This window comes from Chroicocephalus ridibundus, chromosome 6 (genome assembly GCF_963924245.1).
Source record: "Chroicocephalus ridibundus chromosome 6, bChrRid1.1, whole genome shotgun sequence".
Lineage (NCBI taxonomy): Eukaryota > Metazoa > Chordata > Aves > Charadriiformes > Laridae > Chroicocephalus > Chroicocephalus ridibundus.
In genome coordinates, this window is record NC_086289.1 from 59488716 (window position 1) to 59494681 (window position 5966).

A 5966-nucleotide genomic window follows, 5' to 3' on the forward strand; every position below is an offset into this window, starting at 1 on the left:
GTCCTCGGGTTTCCTTGTTTTTTCCCAGTTCCCCTTCCTGGGTGGGGAGGGGCCATCGGGTGAGAGAATACCTGTCTAAACGACAATAAATTGTTGTGGGTTTCTCAGAGCAGAAGAGGGAGTTACGTTGGAGCAGTTACAGGAAGAAGTTGCCACCCGCAGCCGACTGCTGAGCCGTTCCCAAACAAGCGGGGCTTTCCCAGGAGGCCCCTGTGGCCGCCCTGAAGGCGCTCGCCCTTCCCTGCCAGGTACCACGCAGCAGGGGAGGGAGCAGAGCCCATCTCCAGGAGTGCTGGGCACCTCTCTGGTGACACCGGGAGGACAGAGCAGGGTCTCCGCACGCCTCCCCCAAAGCCATCCTCCCAGCCCAGACCAGATGTGGAGCAGACGCTGCAGCGGGGCTTCGCTGAGCTGATGTGCCACCTCCATGCAAGCCCCTGCCATGGCAATGGTGGCGGGAAGCTGAGGGACCCCTGCCCGGCACTCCTAGTCCTTCTGGGTCCACAAAGTGGTGGTGATGGCGGTGTCCCTTCTGAGCTGAGTGACAAACACCACCGCGACAGCCCGTGGAGGAGGAGGAACGTCTGGGAGGGGTCGGTGGGCAGGGGAGAAGACGGGCAGGAATTCAGATGTGCCCTGCTCAGCTCAGGCAGGAGCCGAGTTCACGTTCTGCCATTTTACACCCCGAGTAAGACCGCCCAGACCCGTGCTTGGCCACGAGACGGAGTCTGCCTCCCGGAGTGCCCGTTTTGGGGTGGGAAGCAGGGACGAGCTGCCAGGTGCCTTTAGGTGCCGACGGGCTAAACACACACGAGCCATAAGGCAGCTGTGGTGACAAACTGACTCATATCCAGGGGGATGGTACCCAAGGCAAAGAACCGCCGACATTAGCCAGCGAAAGCCCCAGCAAAGGCGCGCTGCGGGGAGTCGCAGTGCTGGTTTGGAGTCTGGGATAGCGCTGTGCCACCCGGCATCATCCCGAACACATGCGAAATAAAGAGATTGAAATGCCAGATTAAGTAGATTACGCTTTCCACACCTAAAAGTAGGGGTATAGCTAAAATGTCCAACCATTCCTCCAGCCCTAAGGTTATTTGTTCAGTTTGTTATGCCACTAATTGGAAATATGCTGCTTCAGCACCCAGGTGTGTGAAGCTGCTTTCACACTGAAGCTGCTCTAAAGGCACAGACTTTGGGTAACGCACAATTAATGAGCTCAGATTCTGGAATGATCCGCATTCGCTATCGGATCGGAGATGGGACTCCAGTAATCCATGCGGATGTAAACGTCTGGTAACGGGATTCCAGATTTTCGTGCACCAAAGAGCCTAATTTTGAGTCATTACGCGTCAATGGACTGAGCAAGAAGCTCAAAGGCACAGTAAGGAATTAAGTCATGACCATCAGCTGCATCAATTACAGGCACTGAGAAATGTAAGTGATGCAAAACTGCACTGTAAAGACGTGCCAGGAATTACGACAGGCAGCCTCTGGCACATCCAGCTGTTGTATTTGCCTTTAGAAAAATGGGAATTTTTTGCCATATACAGGACAGAGAGGAGAAAAAAACCCAAAACATTTAGTGTAAGGTGCAACAAGAGACTCCCCTCCAAAAAGAAAGACCCTCAGTCTGGTGGCATTAATTTAATGAAATGGTAACTTCTTGATGTGTTTGGTTATTGACGTCTAGAGATCACAAGAGTCTCCACACCAAACACCACGCACAAAGGAATCCGACTGGGACAAAACCTTTGGACGGGCACCGCAGTCACACTGACCCTGCCATCACTGTCAGGTACTTTTCTGGCACACACAAAGCCATTCACGCAGGTGTTTTCAAATCATTTAACAGCATTCAAACCCCTGTCCTGGTGTGGACAAGGAAGTGGTGTTACCAGGAAGCACAGAGGAGCTGCTTTAGAATAACCACCACAGTTCCCAGAGAAGATTTCTCATCTTTTTCTGAGCATTGTCCTGCGGTGGGTTATGCTGCAGGGTGGAAGAAACTGCGGCTGGGGGGACATGCCTGGCAGAGGAATCCTGCAGCCCCAGGGCTGGCTCCACACCTGTGCCCAGGGTAGGGGGTCCCAAGGCAGGAGAGAAGCCTCAGCATCACCCTGTGGCACAGGGCAGCTGTACGAGTCTCACGTGGGCCACATCTGCCTTGGGAGCAGGGAAGAGCCCTTCCCCAAAAGACCATCCTTCCCCCTTTCCTAGAATGGCCCCCGAGAGCCAGCCCGGGCCACCAGGAGCCAGCCCCACAGCGGCCGCTTTAGCCGGGCTCCCTGCAGCGGGCCCTTGGCCGCCGCTACATCACAGTCGGTCACCAGGGTCGAACGCAGCGTCCGCGTCCCTAGTTGCAGCGGAGCCATGGCGGAACCGCACGCAGCGCCTGCAGCTCCCCAGCGGAGCGGCACAAAGCGCCGCTTGGGCCGTGAGGCCAGGGCTGGGTAAGCCCGGCAATGCCATTCCCTCACCGCCGCAGAGCACAGGAGGCAGTAGCGGGCGCGCAAGAGCCCGTGTCGCCGGGCCGTGTGGCCCGCCCCCGTCCTGCGGGAGGCGGAACGGCTTCTCCCGCCTCTGGGTCCTCCGTGGGGATCCTCCGGCCTCCGACGGGCCCTCCGGGCCTCTGTGGGTCCCCCGCGAGGTCCCTCCGGCCTCGGTTGGGCCCCTGACGGCCGCCCCTCCGGGCTCTGCGGGGCCTCTCCCTAAAGGGAGACGGGCCTGTCGCCCTCCACGTCCATCCAGGGCTCGGCTCGGGGCTTTCTGGGAGGGAAAGCTCCCCGCCTGGCCGGGGGCGGGCCGGCACAGGCCCGGCCCCAGCGGGGAGGAGGCGGCGGAGGGCTGGGCGGCCGCTCCCGCCTCCCTCAGGCGGCGCCGCGCATGCGCGCGCCCCGCCGCCTGCCCGTCCCTCCCCTCCGTTTCGCAGGGGCGGGGCGGCGCTCCCCGGCAGCCAATAGGGAGGCGGCGCCGGGCGCGCGGGCCGGGCGCATTTCCGGCGCGGGGGGTGTGTCCCGATGGCTGCTGGGGGCCCTCGGCGCCCTCCTCGCCGCCGCCCGCCGCCCCGCGCCGCCCGCGGGCCTTTGGCCGGAGGGGGCAACCTTTGGGCTCTGGAAAGTACCTTTGGAAGTTTGGGCCCTGTGAAGGGAAGTCAGCCTGGTAGAAGCTGAAGGAAGTTTCAAGCCGCGGTTCTGTGTGTTCTTTCCTCAGCACTTGTGCGCCCGCGGACGATCGTGCCGAGTCTGAGGCAAAAAAGAGGAGGACAGGTATTGCACGGAACAGAAGTCTTGAATGTGCCTGGTTTTTCTGAGGCTTCGTCTGCCTGAGAGAACTCTGGCTTCTGTGCTTGTTTTTACTTGAAAAGCAAAATTGCAAGTTGACGTATTTTTCTAATACTGCTGCTTTTCTGTGCAGGTATCACATGGGTGGATGTTTGCTGCCCAGAGCCATCTCAGGGCGATGTTGTGACCAGGTAGAGTCTCTTTTCATCACGGTTCTTGTTTCTTTTGGCTCTGTGCACGTGTCTCTTTCCGTGCCTGTTCTTCTCCCCGCTTTAAAGCCTAGCGCTCTCTTTAGCCGTGCGGCACTGCTGTGTGCTGGGATTGTCCGTGGTTCACCTGAGCTCGAGGGGAGAGAAGGAAAGAAAGGAACTGAGAGGGTAGGATGGGTTCCAGTGAAAGGAACGTTTTCTTGCCTTTTTTTGTGGATTTAACTTCCGAGGTTAAAAAAGTAAAAGTTCCGAGGGAAGTCATTTGATGAAGCTTGTGATACCGACTCTTACCACGCTGGACTGAAAGTGGAGAATACTGTGAGAGTCTGTTGTAGGTCTCCCTCCTGGAAAAGGTCTCCCTGCCCTTGTCTTTGGTGACAAGGCAAATTCTTGGTTTTGAAGAAGGCACATGTGTACGGACAACTTTACTGTCTGTGTGTTTACTCTTCAGAGTCTGTGTGGTTTTACTGGTAATCCTCTCCAAATGGGGACAGTCACTCTCTTGACTAGCCTATAGGAGGCAAGTAAATATCCTGTAGGTGTCCCATTTTTAGTTCCCTGTGCTGGTCTTAGTTCCCGTAAGCTAACTGTATGTGGCTGCAGGTAGAGTTGCGGGTGTTCGTGTTATACCTTGCAGTATACCACCTAGCATGCAGCATTTATCCCCAGTAGATCCCAGACCACTTGACAGAGGAAGTGCTGGTTGCTTCCCTGTTTTCCAAATAATGAAACTGATCAAGAGAAACCAAAGGAGTCTTGCACAGGGAGGTGGGAAGGAATTTACAAAGCTCCAGCGCTTCCTTCTATGCCAGTCTTGCTGCTCCGAAAGAATCGTGCTGGAAGCGGAGACGATGTTGTCACAGGGGTGCAACCAAGGCTGTAGTCAGCAGGAGCCTTGAAAAAGCATTTCTTGTCCAGAAGGTGAATTCTTGAGAATTCCGTGGGACGGTACAGGTCCACAGCTCACTGCTCTCTCTCTTTCTCTCTCCCTCTCCTCGCAGGGGCTCCCCACCAGCAGACTATACATTGCAACAGGATGGACCTGGTGAGGCCAAAAAGTCACCTGCCTGTGAGGTGGAAGAAAAGAAACCGCCAAGGCTGCAGAAAAGAGCAGAAGGCTTTACTCCACTCACAGAGGTACCGTAGCTGGCAGGCTGTTAGACAAAACTGAAGGCTGTGAAACAGCTGCAAGGAACTCCATTTGTTACAGGTGGTTCTTCAGGCTTTTTGAAATCTGAAGAACTTGCATTTAAGCTGTTAGGGAGTGTCTGCAGCTGTGACTTCCCAGTGCAAAGGTCAGCACTAAAGCTGGTTTGAAGGATTTCAAGGATTTAAGCATCTTAGGCTCCACACACTCCTTGAGTTGTGCTCTAACCTAAGGGTTGGTGAGTCTTCTGCTACTCGGACAAAAATGAGTCCAGGTTTAACAGCAGTCTCCCAGAGCAGTGCTGACCTGATTCCTACAGTTGTATGGGATCTGCCTCTCAACCTGTCCTAGCATGAAGATAGAACTTGAAATAGAAGCTTTTACTGCTCCGTGGTGTTGCCTTGCTTGTGGGGGACCTGAGCATCTTGCGTACGTCCTCGGGATGTCACCGAGCCGCGGATGCGCTCTGGGCACGGTTGCACTGCGTGTAGCAGTGGTCACAGGAGTTCACTTAGTTACGCTATGCAACAGGGAGTGGGAGTTGAGGTTCCCCTGCTTGTCTGAATGTTGGCTGCTCTTATTCTTGGGAGTTGCCGTCTGATCGAGTGCCCCCTTTTTTGCCTCTTGAGGATTGACTTGGAAAGGGCTAGCAAGTCCAGAGTTTACAACGTCTGCGGGGTGATGCTCAGTACAAGGAAAACCAGGGGTTTTTCTTATCCTGCTAGCCCACGTTCAACCCAGAAGAAGATGCTCTGGCAGTTCAGAGTATTTTATACTAACAGACCCAGTGGTTTATTTGCGTTCCTTAAGCGGACTTAGACGGAAACGTCCAAATGTCAACCAGTTGCATGCACAGCCTGGACTCCCGATTGCCTGACTGCAGTGTAGCTGCCTCGGTTTCCCCCTTTGCTGGTACTTCAGCTCCCTTGAAGTTCCCCCCACCTTCCCATTCTTTCAGGCTCCTGACGTAGCTGCCTTGGCATGGAGAATGCCTGCTGCGGTTGCCTTAAACCTCAGCGTTGCGAGGGCTGCAGCATCGCATGGGAAAGGCGTTTGCTGTGTGTTTGCTCGTCCCTGCGTTTTATCTCAGCTTCCTTGGTGAAAACAAATTGAGGCAAACCTGGGCCCTGAAGTTGCAAGTCAGGATGCTGAAACCAACCAACCAACAAAAAGGGCGATTGCTAACCTAGCCGAAAGCCGGCAAAGGCAGTTGCTCTGTCACCTGAGCTTCCTTTCCAGGCTGTGTTTGAGTTGAAAGCTGCCCACAGGTTGGCATGCTCGATGCTCTGTTTCACAAGTCCTTCCCCATTTAATTGTCCATTTCAGGCC